The sequence below is a fragment of the Aotus nancymaae genome, unplaced genomic scaffold (assembly GCF_030222135.1).
Source record: "Aotus nancymaae isolate 86718 unplaced genomic scaffold, 86718_ANA_hifiasm-v0.15.2.pri h1tg000018l, whole genome shotgun sequence".
NCBI classification, from domain to species: domain Eukaryota; kingdom Metazoa; phylum Chordata; class Mammalia; order Primates; family Aotidae; genus Aotus; species Aotus nancymaae.
Window position 1 is genome coordinate 6,236,950 of NW_026988430.1, and position 13,167 is coordinate 6,250,116.

The window sequence follows — 13,167 nt, forward strand, 5'->3', positions numbered from 1 at the left end:
TAGAGAAAAGCAGTATTAATCAAATATTATTGCAAGCTGTGCAGTATCACAGATGAGGGGATTCTGATAAGATGGGAATCTACCTTTGGATTTTTCAGTAAGGCAACGTAAGAATAAACTTCCAAATTTGCTCAGAGTACATTTCATTTTGGTACCAGGAATGGCCTGGTGTTGCCCAAATCTACTCATAGAATAGCACTGAGAAAAAGCTTTCAGTGCTCAAAACAGTAGAAGATTTCTGTCCATCCCTCAGGAGAGTCATTAAAGGCTCAAAGATATCTTATTCTCAAATTAACCCACCTGATTAGCTTTGTACATGCCAGCATTTCCCAGACTTACTTGGTCAAGAAAGAATCACCCATCATCATTATCACCACCATCATCACTACCTTCATAACCATTACCGTCATCCCCACCACCATCATCACTACCATCACTACCACCATCACCATCTCTGTATAACCCCAATTCACAATAAGCAGACCAAGATGAGAAGGTCTGAAAGACCTAGAAGGCTGTCTCTGGATTGTTCTTCCTACCACAGTCTTCTCCCCACAATTTAGGAGGCTTCTCAGGGGGAAAAGAAAACCCTTCCTCCTCAGCATCCCCTGTCAGCACACCAAACAAGCAGGGAGCATGAGGCTGCATGGGGAGAAAGGAGCTTCTCCTTCAGGATGGGTGCAGCCCCCAGCAGCCACTTGGTACACAGTGATAAGGAAACTAAAATCCAACTCTAGCCAGGTGTGGTGGCTCACGCCTGTATTCCCAACACTTTGGAAGGCTGAGGCAAGTGGATCACCTGAGGTCGGGAGTTCAAGACCAGCTTAGCCAACATGGTGAAACCCCATCTCTACTAAAAATACAAAAATACAAAAATTAGAAAGGCGTGGTGGTGGGCACCTGTAATCTCAGCTACTTGGGAGGCTGAGGCAGAAGAATGACTTGCACCCGGGAGGTGGAGGTTGCAGTAGGCCAAGATTGTACCACTGCACTCCAGCCCGGGTGACAGAGCAAGACTCTTATTTCAAAAAAACATAGATTAAAAAAAATCCAACTCTTAAGTTCCTGCCCATGGAGATGGTGGCTCTGAAGACTCCCGTGAAGGTCCCCTAGGCCCTTAGGCTCTGTTGCATCCCCACCTCTTAGATCCTCAGTCCTGTCACCCACCTGCTCACCCCAACAAGGTTTTCCTCCCTGGATCCACAAAGTCTGTCCCAAATGAAGCGTCAGGATCCCAAGCCTGCTAAAGCTGGGAGCTCAGGTTGTTTAAGCAGGGACCTTGCAAGGGATTGCAGAAGCAGGACACAGTTCAGACTTGGCTGAGTTTTAGGTCTGTGTTAGGTTTGGGGACAAGAAGAATTGGGCAAGTTTAGGGTTCCTTCCTGCAGTCTCCCCACAGCCACTGAGGAGCTCTTGTTCCTCATGCCCTGTCCTGGGAAATGTGAAGCCAGCAATGTTGGAAAGCTGTGGTGGGTGCCGGCTCCCTCCCACAGGGTGGACACTGACCACTGTTCCTTCCCTCTGCCCAGATGGCCAAATGCAACCCTACAGTAAGTTAACTCTCTGACTGCTCTGGGAAGGCCATTTAGGGAGTTTCTATCAGAATCAATTCGTGGCTGAAAAGGAGAGGAAGGGTGAAGATGAACAAGGCATGACATTAAGATGGAGTAAGAGAAGGAGGTTTATGGAACTCTCCTCAAAGTGTTTGTAAAGAGGTTCTGGAGAATATACTTAGGAGAAGATGTGTACTAAAATATGGTACCATGTTTTCTGTGAAGTTTCCTTAGGGTTCTGGAAGCAGATCATCTTAGGGAAAAAAAAAGCCTATAATCTCATTTAGCTTTTTGTCTATAGATTTTTTGAGGGTTATTTCAAGCTAGACTGACCCTTAGCAATAAGGCTTGTCAAATATCTGATTTTATGTGTAAAGAAACTGAGGTCAGAAGTGAAGGTTTTCACATGTCACATGTAGGGTTTACCTGAATGACAGATACAAGGAATCTGTCCCTGTCTTCCTAGCAAACTTCTCAGTGTCCAGGATGACCCTGGTAGACCCTGGACTGTCCCCCAAAAGCACCGACTTTCAGGAAAACAGTGTGTTCCTGAGTCTCCTTTGCAGTTACATTTGCCTAGCGAGGAGGATCTGGCTGAAAGCAACACACAACCATAACAATATCTCTTCATCTTGGCTTTCATGACTCAAGCACAACCAACTTTCAGCAGCTTCTAAGCATCAGTGTTACATAAAAGCCTGAGGATGCCCTTGTTGGGAGGGCCCCATCTTGTAAGTGCTGGGGCCATCAGGAAGCTGATCATGTGGATTTTTGGCTTCAATCTCTTTGAGTTCAAAAGCTACCTGATGAGACCTGGACACTCCTGAAGAAATGGGGAGTGCTTTGATTTTACACTTTTTGAAGAGGTTTGTAGGTTAGGGAGGCTGAAGTGGGTGGATCACCTGAGGTCAGGAGTTTGAGACCAGCCTGGCCAACATAGCGAAACCCCATCTCTACTAAAAATACAAAATTAGCTTGGTGTGGTGGTGGGTGCCTGTAATCCCAGCTACTCAGGAGGCTGAGGTAGGAGAATTGCTTGCACCTGGGAGGTGGAGGTTTCAGTCAGCTGAGATTAAGCCACTGCACTCCAGCTTGCGCGACAGAGAGAGATTTTGTTTCAAAAAAAAAAAAAAGCATTGGGAAAAAAACAGTGGTGGGGGTGGTGCCCCATCCAGTTCACTGAAAGCATTCAAACCAGATGTTATAGACGTCAAACCCTGGGAAGGTGAAAACAAGGAGGGCCAAGCCAGCCTTGGGAAGGGCAGAGAGCACTGTGGCCCCTGCCAGTACCAGGTGCCCCCTTCCTTCCTCTGCCATGCACAGGCTGCCCAAGACCCTATCTCCAAACCCATCTCTTGCAGTGCTGACCTGGAGGAAGGAAAGCCAGGCTTTATATCCAAACCCATGTTGATGTTTATATTATGTTGACCTCAAGGCATCTGTGTACACAGAAAAAACACTTGTCCTGCCTGGAAGTGTTCTTTCCCAAGAGCAATGCTGACAGATACAAGATGGTTTCCAACAGAAAGGCCACATTTCAAATAGAAAACCAAATGTTCAATGATCGAGACCAAAGTCCTTTAAGTATGAGTCCCTTGGCTGGGTGCAGTGGCTCAAGGTGAACCCTAGCACTTTGGGTGGCCAAGGCAGGTGGATCACTTGAGCTCAGGAGTTTGAGACCAGACTAGCCAACATGGCAAAATCCCATCTCTACTAAAAATACAAAAATTAGCTGGGTGTCGTAGCGAATGCCTGTGGTCCCAGTTACTTGGGAGGCTAAAGCAGGAAGATTCTTGCAGTGAGCTGAGATCATACCACTGCACTCCCGCTTGCGTGACTGAGTAAAACCCTGTCTCAAAAAAAAAAAAGAAAGAAAAAAAATAGGAGTCCCTTAAATATGAAGCTCCAAAAATGGTGGGCTGGGAAGGGCAGTGGCATTTGCTGAGTGCCTGTGATGGGCCTGTCACTGTGTATTTTCTCATTTACAGCCATGCACAGTGACTAGTATTATACCCATTTTACAGATGAGAAAGCCAGAGCAAAAAGGAGTATTGCTAGTGCCAGAGTCAGGGCCAGAATGCCAGCTCCATTTGCCTCTGAAGCAGATGTCCCGTTTGCTGTGGACACTGCCATCAGGGAAGGGTGAGGATAGGAGAGGAGAGGGCACCAGGCAGGACAGCCGCAGCATGGATGTCAGCACTGCTGGCAGCGCTGAAAGCAGATCCTGCTGAAAGAGGCCCTGTGGCTTGGTCAATTCCCATCTTGGACAAGAGTGAAAGGAGAGGCTGAGGGTGGGAGCGGGCAGATTCTAGAGGAGTGAGTGGTGAAACTTTGGTTCCTTCTTGTCAGTTAAAGAAACTAGAACCCCGTTTTCTGAGGCCAGGCCAGGCCCACCAGGAACAGGCTCTGGAGTGGAGGGCACTGCTCTCTGAACTGGTGAATGCTACCACCCCAAGGAATTCATGCATCCAAACCGGCCAGGTTCTCCCTCTCACCCTTCCTCCCTCCCTTCCCAAATTCACTTTAACACTTGCTAAATCTTTCTTTTCCCAAAACATGAGAACATTTTATACACACTTATATCTTCTATCATTTCTGATACAAACATCATTTTTCTTCATCTGCAAAATCTTCAGAAGCATTTGAGGGGGTCAGATGGATCTGAAAGCTCGACAATGCCGCCATCTCCTACAACCAAGAAGGCGCCCATATGCTGGTTAATGGAACACTGTCAAGAATAGTTTTTTGGGCCAAGAGTGGTGGCCCAGCACTTTGGGAGGCCAAGGCAGGCAGATCACTTCAGGTTAGGAGTTTGAGACCAGTCTGGCCAATATGGTGAAACCTCATCTCTACCAAAAGAAATTCATTAATTAGCCAGGCATGGTGGTGTATGACTGTAATCCCAGCTACTCGGGAGGCTGAGGTGGGAGAATTGCTTGAACTCGGAGGCAGAGGTTGCAGTGAGCAGAGATCATGCCACTGCACTCCAGCCAGTGTAACAGAGTCAGACCCTATCTCAAAAAAATAAACATAAATAAAAATAAAAATCAGGCAGGTGTGGTGGTACGTGTCTGTAGTTGCAGCTACTTGGGAAGCCGAGGTGGGAGAATCACTGGAGCCCAGGAATTCAAGGTGGCAGTGAGCCATGATCACACCAGCCTGGGTGACAGAGTGAGACACTGTCTCGAAAAAAAAAAAAGTTATTCTTTTGTTTTCCTTGCGCAGGGGCCTTGTCAGTCTTCTCTGTATCATTTCCATTTTGGTATGTATGCTGCCAAAGTGATCACTAATTCTCCATCTGTAACAATGAATGGGTCACAGGTTGAGACTGAAGTCTGGCAAGATCAAAGCCGTGATTGAAAAACCAAACAAAATGACTGAAACGCACAGAAGAGCACTGAGAGCCCAGTGCCTCAGGACAGACTGCACTGGTGTCTGGTCTAGGCGCTCAGGCATATGTGAATGCAGACCCTGGCATTGCAGCAGTGAGACCACACAGAAACAACACAGGAAAAAGGAGTGTGTGCTACCTTAAAAAAGAATCATGATAAAAAGCCCAAATCTAGTCAGGTAGACAAGCCCAAGCCCATGGTCAGGAAACACTCTTCTTCCCCACAAACAGGGTTTCCCTGCCTCAATTCAGCTAACGTTGGCAGAGGTGGAAGCTACCCAGCTATGGTTTGCAACATCTTGTTCCAAGAACGTTATACTCCCAAATAAAGATGTTCCCTTTCATCTCGGAGTGGAACAACCCCAACCAAGTCCCCTTGGCACCATCTGAACTCATCTCTAATTCTAGCTGAACATCAGGATTGCCAGCAACTCCCAGTCCAGTGCAGCTGGGGGACAATTCAAAGCAGCATGCACTGTCATCCACAATGGTTGAACTAATTTACATTCCCACCAACAGTGTAAAAGTGTTCCTTTTTTGGCCACGCACGGTCGCTCATGCATGTAAACCCAGCACTTTTTGGGAGGCCTAGGCAGGCACATCACTTGAGGCCAGGAGTTTGAGACCAGCCTGGCCAACATAGCGAAATCTCATCTCTACTAAAAATACAAAAAATTAGCTGGGCTTGGTGGTGTGTACTTTTAGTCCCAGCTACTCAGGAGGCTGAGGCAGGAGAATCACTTGAACCCGGGAGGTGGAGGTGGCAGTGAGCCGAGATCACACCCCTGCTCCAGCCTGGGCATCAGAGCAAGACTCCATCTGGTATAGTTTGGCTGTGTCCTCACTCAAATTTCAATTTGAATTGTATCTCCCAGAATTCTCAAGTGTTGTGGAAGGGACCCAGTGGGAGGTAACTGAATCATGGTGGCCAGTCTTTCTCATGCTATTCTCATGATAGTGAATAAGTCTCACAAGATCTCATGGGTTTATCAGGGGTTCCCACTTTGCTTCTTTCCTCTTTTTTCTTGCTGCCACCACCATGTAAGAAGTACCTTTGGCCTCCTGCCATGATTCTGAGGCCTCCCCAGCCATGTGGAACTGTAAGTCCAATGAAACCTCTTTTTCTTCTCAGTCTCAGGTATGTCTTTATCAGCAGCGTGAAAATGGACTAATACACCATCTAAAAAAAAAAATGTTCATTTTTCTCTGCAACCTCACCAGCATCTGTTGTTTCTAGACTTTTTAATAATTGCCATTCTGGCTGGTGTGAAATGGTATCTTGTTGTGGTTTTGCTTTGCATTTCTCTAATGATCAGTGATGTTGAACTTTTTTTCATATGTTCATTGGCTACATAAATGTCTTCTTTTTTGAAGTGTCTGTTCATGTCCTTTGCCCACTTTTTTTTTATTGTACTTTAGGTTCTGGGGTACATGTGCAGATCATGCAGGATTGTTGCACAGGTACATACATGGCAAGGTGGTTTGCTGCCTCCACACTTTTTAATGGGGATGTTTGTTTTTTTCTTGTAAATTTGTTTAAGTTCCTTGTAGTCCTCAAAGATCCAGAAGCAGCAATCATTTGACCCAACAATCCTATTACTGAATATATACCCAAAGGAATATAAATCCTCTTATTATAAATATACATGCAAGCATATGTTCACTACAGCACCATTCACAATAGCAAAGTCATGGAACCAACCCAAATGCCCATCAATGATAGACTGAATAAAGAAAACGTGGTACATATAAACCATGTAATACTATGCAGCCATAAAAAAACAAGATCATATCCTTTGCGAGGACATGGATGGAGCTGGAAGCAGTTATCTTCAGCAAACTAGTGCAGAAACAGAAAACCAAACACCGTATGTTCTCACTTATAAATGGGAGGTGAATGATGAGAACACATGGAGACATAGAGGGAAACGAGACACACTGAGGCCTGTTGGGGGGCCGGGGGAAGCATTGCTAACGCATGCTGAGCTTAATACCTAGGTGATGGGTTGATCTGTGCAGCGAACCACCATGGCACGCATTTATCTATGTAACAAACCTGCACATCCTGCACATGTACCCTGGAACTTAAAATAAAGGTTGATTTTAAAAAAGAATTGTAATAATTAAGGTTTCTTAGAAATAAACAAAAAAAGCTGTGTGCCCTTAGGACATCTCGGACGCGAGGCCAAGCAGCAAGCTGCGGAGCATCTCAGAGGCTGCTCTGCTGCTGTCCTTACAGCAAAAGTGACCTCCTTTCCAGTCACTAGGGTGTGCTCCTGTGAGCTCTAAGGCATATTTTCAGGAGCGAGGGGTCTGTTGACATGATATGGCACAACTGATATCGTTCACACTTTCCACGTGGATGGAAGATGAATTGCAGAAAAGAGACAAATTGAGTTATGCTTTATCAGAGCTCTCAGTTAATTCTGGAAAAGCCGCGTCACTTAAATTACTGTTCCCCTGTGGACCACATACAGAGGCTATGAGCTATGTGGTGTGCTGCACCCTCATCAGCAGAGCCCAGGTGAGGCTAGGGGAGGCTGAGGATGGCAGTCAATGGCCTCATAGAGAGGAAGGAGGTCAGTCCTCCAGGAGCCAGGACTTCCTCTGGGCTAGCACAGTCTCCAGGAGCTCCTGCAGCCTGAGGCATGGGGGCTGGTTCGGGGGGTGCAGGGAAGGGGCAGGCAGCAGTGATGGGATCATGCCGTCATTCACCAGGCTCTGGGGGAGTGATTTCCTGGACTAGAAAAGAATCCAGCCCTAGGCAGCCAGGAGCTAGGCAGGTTCTGTGGGTGCCAGGTAGGTGGGTTAAGATCTAGTCCCACTGCAGTGACCAGAGAGGTCAAGGAAGCCATGGCAGCAATGCACTGATGTGGGCAGGGCCAATGTACTGGGCACCAGGCAGAAAAACTGCAGTTTGTTGGGCAAGGGTGGCTGGGCCAGTCCTGGGCACCCTAGGAAGCAAGCTGAGGACTCACTCCAGGACCTACCCCTGGATGGGGGTGAAAAGCCTCATTTTTGGCCACAGGATGATTAGAGCTGGCTCAGTCCTTAGAATAGAGGGAGGTGAAATCTGGGTAAGCTGCTGGGCAACAGTCCTCAATGCTCACAGAAGCAGCCAAAACTAAGAAGAAACACAGACCACCCCAGGGATGTTAATACACTAAGGTCCTTTCCCAAGGACCACTCATCTGAGACTTAGGGGTTCGTCAAAAGAACAATGAGAAGAAAATGAAAAGCAGCCAAGCAAGCGGGCATTCTACAGGCTATATCTTCAGGTATTTTCCTTGATATTCATTCCATCATTGTTATCCTTGAGTGGAAGCTGATAACCAGAGGAACATGAAGAGGATTCTAGGGGACTGAAACTGTGCGGATCATGAGGTCAGGAGTTCAAGACCAGCCTGGCCAACATGGTGAAACCCTGTCTCTACTAAGAATATAAAAATTAGCTGGGTGTGATGGCAGGTGCCTGTAATCCCAGCTACTCAGGAGGCTGAGGCAGGAGAATTGCTTGAACCTGGAAGGCAGAGGGTGCAGTGAGCTGAGATCACATCACTGCACTCCAGCCTGGGCAACAGAGCTAGACTCTGGTCTCTAAAAAAAAAAAAAAAAAGAAGGTTATATGCAATGGCTCGCATCTGTAATCCCAGCACTTTGAGAGGCCGAGTCAGGAGTTGCTTGAGCCCAGGATTTCAAGACTAGCCTGAGCAACATGATGGGACCCTGTCTCTACAAAAAATGTAAAGATTAGCTGGGCATGTTGGTGCACGCCTGTAATCCCAGCTACCGGGAGGCTGAGGATGAGAATATTTTGAGTCTGGGCAGGTTGGGGCTACAGTGAGCCATGATCACATCACTTTACTCCAGCCTGGGTGCTAGAGTGAGACTCTATCAAAAAAAAAAAAAAAAAGGAAGAAAGGAAGGAAGGAAGGGAGGGAGGGAGGGAGGGAAGAGAAGGGGAGGGGAGGGGAGGGGAGAGGGAGAGTGGGGAAGAGGGAAGGACCTTGATTGTCTTAACGGGCTGGAGCGTGGTGTCCACTCTGAACACTAACATTTAGAATTTATATACAAGATTTTTTGGGAGAAAAAGTGGAGCAAAAACAGAAAGAAACTTGTTGATTATTTTACCCAGAGAAAGGCTAGTTATTAATTGCAAATTAACTTTTCCTAGGATATAAATACCTTTTTTTTATTGCATTTTATGTTTTGGGGTACATGTGAAGAACATGCAAGATTGTTGCATAGGTACACACATGGCAGTGTGATTTGCTGCTTTCCTCCCCATCACCTATATCTAGCATTTCTCCCCATGCTGTCTCTCCCCAACTCCCCACCCCCTGCTGTCCCTCCCCTATTTCCCTCCGACAGACACCAGTGTGTGATGCTCTCCTCCCTGTGTCCATGTGTTCTCATTATTCAACACCCACCTATGAGTGAGAACATGCGGCGTTTGATTTTCTGTTCTTGTGTCAGTTTGCCGAGAATGATGGTTTCCAGGTTCATCCATGTCCCTACAAAGGACACAAACCCATCGTTTTTGATGGCTACATAATATTCCATGGTGTATATGTGCCACATTTTCCCTGTCCAGTCTATCATCTATGGGCATTTGGATTGGTTCCAGGTCTTTGCTATTGTGAACAGTGCTGCAATGAACATTCGTGTGCATGTGTCCTTATAGTAGAATGATTTATAAATCATAAAAAAACTTATAATTTACTAATGATAGGCTTTGGGCCGCTCAGGCTTTGAGCCCGGAGAACAGGCGGGGACCTAGCCTTACCTCTGTGCAATTAACAGGTCCTTTCAGAGGACTTTCACCAAAACAAAAGAGCATCAGTTCCAAGGAAAATGTAAGTCTTCACTTTTATATTTTTCACAAAAATTGTCTGAAGCTTAAATGAAAGATTTCCCAACTTCTACCCAATAACAGGTTTTCATCTGTCAGACTGGATAGAGTTTTGCACCTAGAGTAAAAAACATTCTATGTGGCTAAGAATTAATTCTGTCTTATAAACTGTTCTATTATAAAGACACATGCACACGCATGTTCACTGTGGCACTGTATACAATAGCAAAGACCTGGAATCAACCCAAGTGCCCATCAATGATAGACTGGACAAAGAAAATGTGGCACATATACACCATGGAATACTATGCAGCCATAAAAAACGATGAGTTTGTGTCCTTTGTAGGGACATAGATGAATCTGGAAACCAACATTCTCAGCAAACTGACACAAGAACAGAAAACCAAACACTGCACGTTCTCATTCATAAACGGGTGTTGAACAATGAGAACACATGGACACAGGGAGGGGAATGGCACAACTGGGGTCTGTTGTGGGGTAAGGGACTAGGCAAGGGACAGCAGGGGGCGGGGAGGTTGCGGAGGGATAACACTGGGAGAAATGCCTGATGTAGGTGACGGGGAAATGGAGACAGCAAACCACCATGGCATGTGTGTCCCTGTGCAACAATCCTGCAAGATCTGCACATGTACCCCAGGACTTAAAGTACAATTAAAAAAAAGAATTAATTAGGTCACCAATCCTACTTCAGAAGGTGGTAAAATAAATACCTGTTGCATTTTTGACTATATATAGATAATACAGGGTTTTAGAGCTCACGAACAACATATCAAAAAAAAAAAAAGCCTTATTGACACAAAACTTCATTTATATCAAAGCAAACAACAACAAGCCAAATGTCTCTTCATCAATAACAGAGTCTAAAAAGTCATATGTTTCACATTAACGAATAACCATAATCAAGTAGAGGTTTCCTCTAGGAATAATATACTATGACCAAGTTGGAATTTTGCCCCCAGATACGTACAAATGTTTCCCTACTAGTAAATGTATTTATGTTATTAATTACTTATGGGGTCAAAAGAGATAAAATGGGTCAAAAGAGACGAAACCATATGGATAGTTCATTAAATGCTAAAAAGGAATTTGATGTAATTCTTATCTATTTCTGGATTTAAAACATCCCTCAATAAGCTCAAGACAGACAGAAGCTTCCTTTAGTTGAGAGTGTATTTATCACAAAACAATACAAAAATATTATTTAAATCTTATTTAGGTGATTATTAAATTATCAAATTATTTAATATTATTAAATCTTATATAGGTGAGTTATTACTAACAGAAAATAAAACAAGAATATCCACTATTAATAGCATTATTCAACAGTGGCCTGGACTTTCATGAATGCGATAAATAAAAAAAAGCACAAGAGGTATAAATATTAGAAATAAGAAACAAGGCTAGGCACAGTGGCTCATGTCTGTAATCCTAGCACTTTGGGAGGCCAATGCAGGCAGATCACAAGTCAGGAGATCGAGACCACCCTGGCTAACACGGTGAAACACTGTCTCTACTAAAAATACAAAAAATTAGCCAGGCGTGGTAGTGGGCACCTGTCGTCCCAGCTACTAGGCAAGCTGAGGCAGGGGAATCGCTTGAACCCAGGAGGTGGAGTTTGCAGTGAGCCCAGATCGCGCCATTGCACTCCTAACCCGGGTGACAGAGCGAGACTCCGTCTCAAAACAAAAAAAAAAAAGGAAGAAACAAAACTGTCATTATTTGTGATAGTTTACCTAGAAAACCAACAAGTATAATATAATCAAATAATGAAAATTTCCAGGGCATTAAAATCATCACAACAACACACACTACAGCGCTGGCTGACACTCACAGGGCCCTGGCTGGGGCCCAGGGCACTGTGCCGAACTCAGGTCACACTCTCATTTCTCTGCTTGGCGGCAACTTATGGCAGAGGACCAGACACTCAGAGCCGCAAAAGGGAACAGCAAGTCCAGACACCACTCAGTTCCCATTCATACCTGGGCCTATCAGGCAGTTCAAGAGAAATGGTTAAATAAGTGATGCTGAAATAAACAGTCATCCATCTAGGGGAAAAATAAAACTCGACCTAATAAACACAAATGCACTCCAGAAGGAACAAAGGGGTGTATGTATTTGTATATAATGTAATATATATGTAATGGATATCTGGAACCTCTGTGACAGGTAATGATTAATATCCTTAAGGAGAAAGGAATAAAGCTCTCTGAGGCCTCCAGGCAGACGGCAATGAAACACATGCACTCATAATCTCATTCCCTCGTGAAGCCCCACAAAATCATAGAAAGGAATTTCTTTTTTCCCCCCAAAGACATTAACTGAGAAGAAAAAAGGGAATAGAAAACAAAAAATAAAAATGTTGGCAGCTGAAAAGTCGATGGATAAGAGATAACTAACATAACAGATCTAAGCAAACTAAATCCCAACCCAGCAGTGGGGAAGGGCAAAGACCCAACCTGATTTAGGGTGCAAAATTCTTCAAAGACTCAGGAAATTGGTGGCAAGAGGTGCCTCAGGTGGGGGAATGAAGGTGGTTAAACACAGGAAGACTGGGTTGGAGATCTGTTTACAGAGCAGCCAGCACTCCAAACACTCTGGCTTCTGTTCATACCCAGAGGACAGTGAGCAGTTGAGGCACAAAGGATGCAGTGAAAACAAGGGAATTAAGTAAATTTACATGGTGAGGGCTGAAGTCACCACCCTCCACTCCCAGGTCTCTTCTATGTCTTTTTTTTTTTTTTTTTGACACTCTCGCTGTGTCACCCAGGCTGGAGTGCAGTAGCGTGATCTTGGCTCACTACAACCTCCACCTACCAGGTTCAAGAGATTTTCATGCCTCAGTCTCCTGAGTAGTTGCGACTACAGGCATGCACTACCATGCCTGGCTAATTTTTGTGCTTTTAGTAGAGATGGAGTTTCACCATGTTGGCCAGCCTGGTCTTGAACTCCTGGCCTCAAGCAATCCACCCACCTCAGCCTCCCAAAGTGCTGGGAAACAGGTGTGACCCACTGTGCCTAGCCCCCAGGCCTCTTTTCTGATTAGGTTCCACAATCCTAGTTGCCAGGTTGATGTCCTCCATCAGAAGACTGGAAGGGCTTTCTCTGGAGAATGGGTTGTGCCCAAGAGGAGGCACCACCTACAGACACTGACATCAGAAGTGTGTCATAGACATGCCACAGGAACAGCTCTCTACTATGAAGACCATAGGTGCAGACCTCATACACTGTCCAGGGCAAGGGTCAGCTTTGCAGAGTGTCCACCTAAACATGAGCAGTCAAATCTCAAGCATAAAGATAGAGACCTAAAGATACCAATGGAACAAAGGGACTGTAGAAAACAATCTGCGAAG

The 13,167-nt window shown here is 45.3% G+C and overlaps 1 protein-coding gene and 1 pseudogene across 4 annotated transcripts in view; both read right to left on the minus strand.

The window, feature by feature from the left end:
- Positions 1 to 13,167, minus strand: part of LOC105710931 (myotubularin-related protein 4-like) — a 70,104-nt gene that overhangs the window by 16,688 nt on the left and 40,249 nt on the right. The gene's annotated exons all lie outside the window — the stretch shown is intronic.
- On the minus strand, positions 4,742 to 4,840 carry LOC135275836 (U6 spliceosomal RNA; annotated as a pseudogene).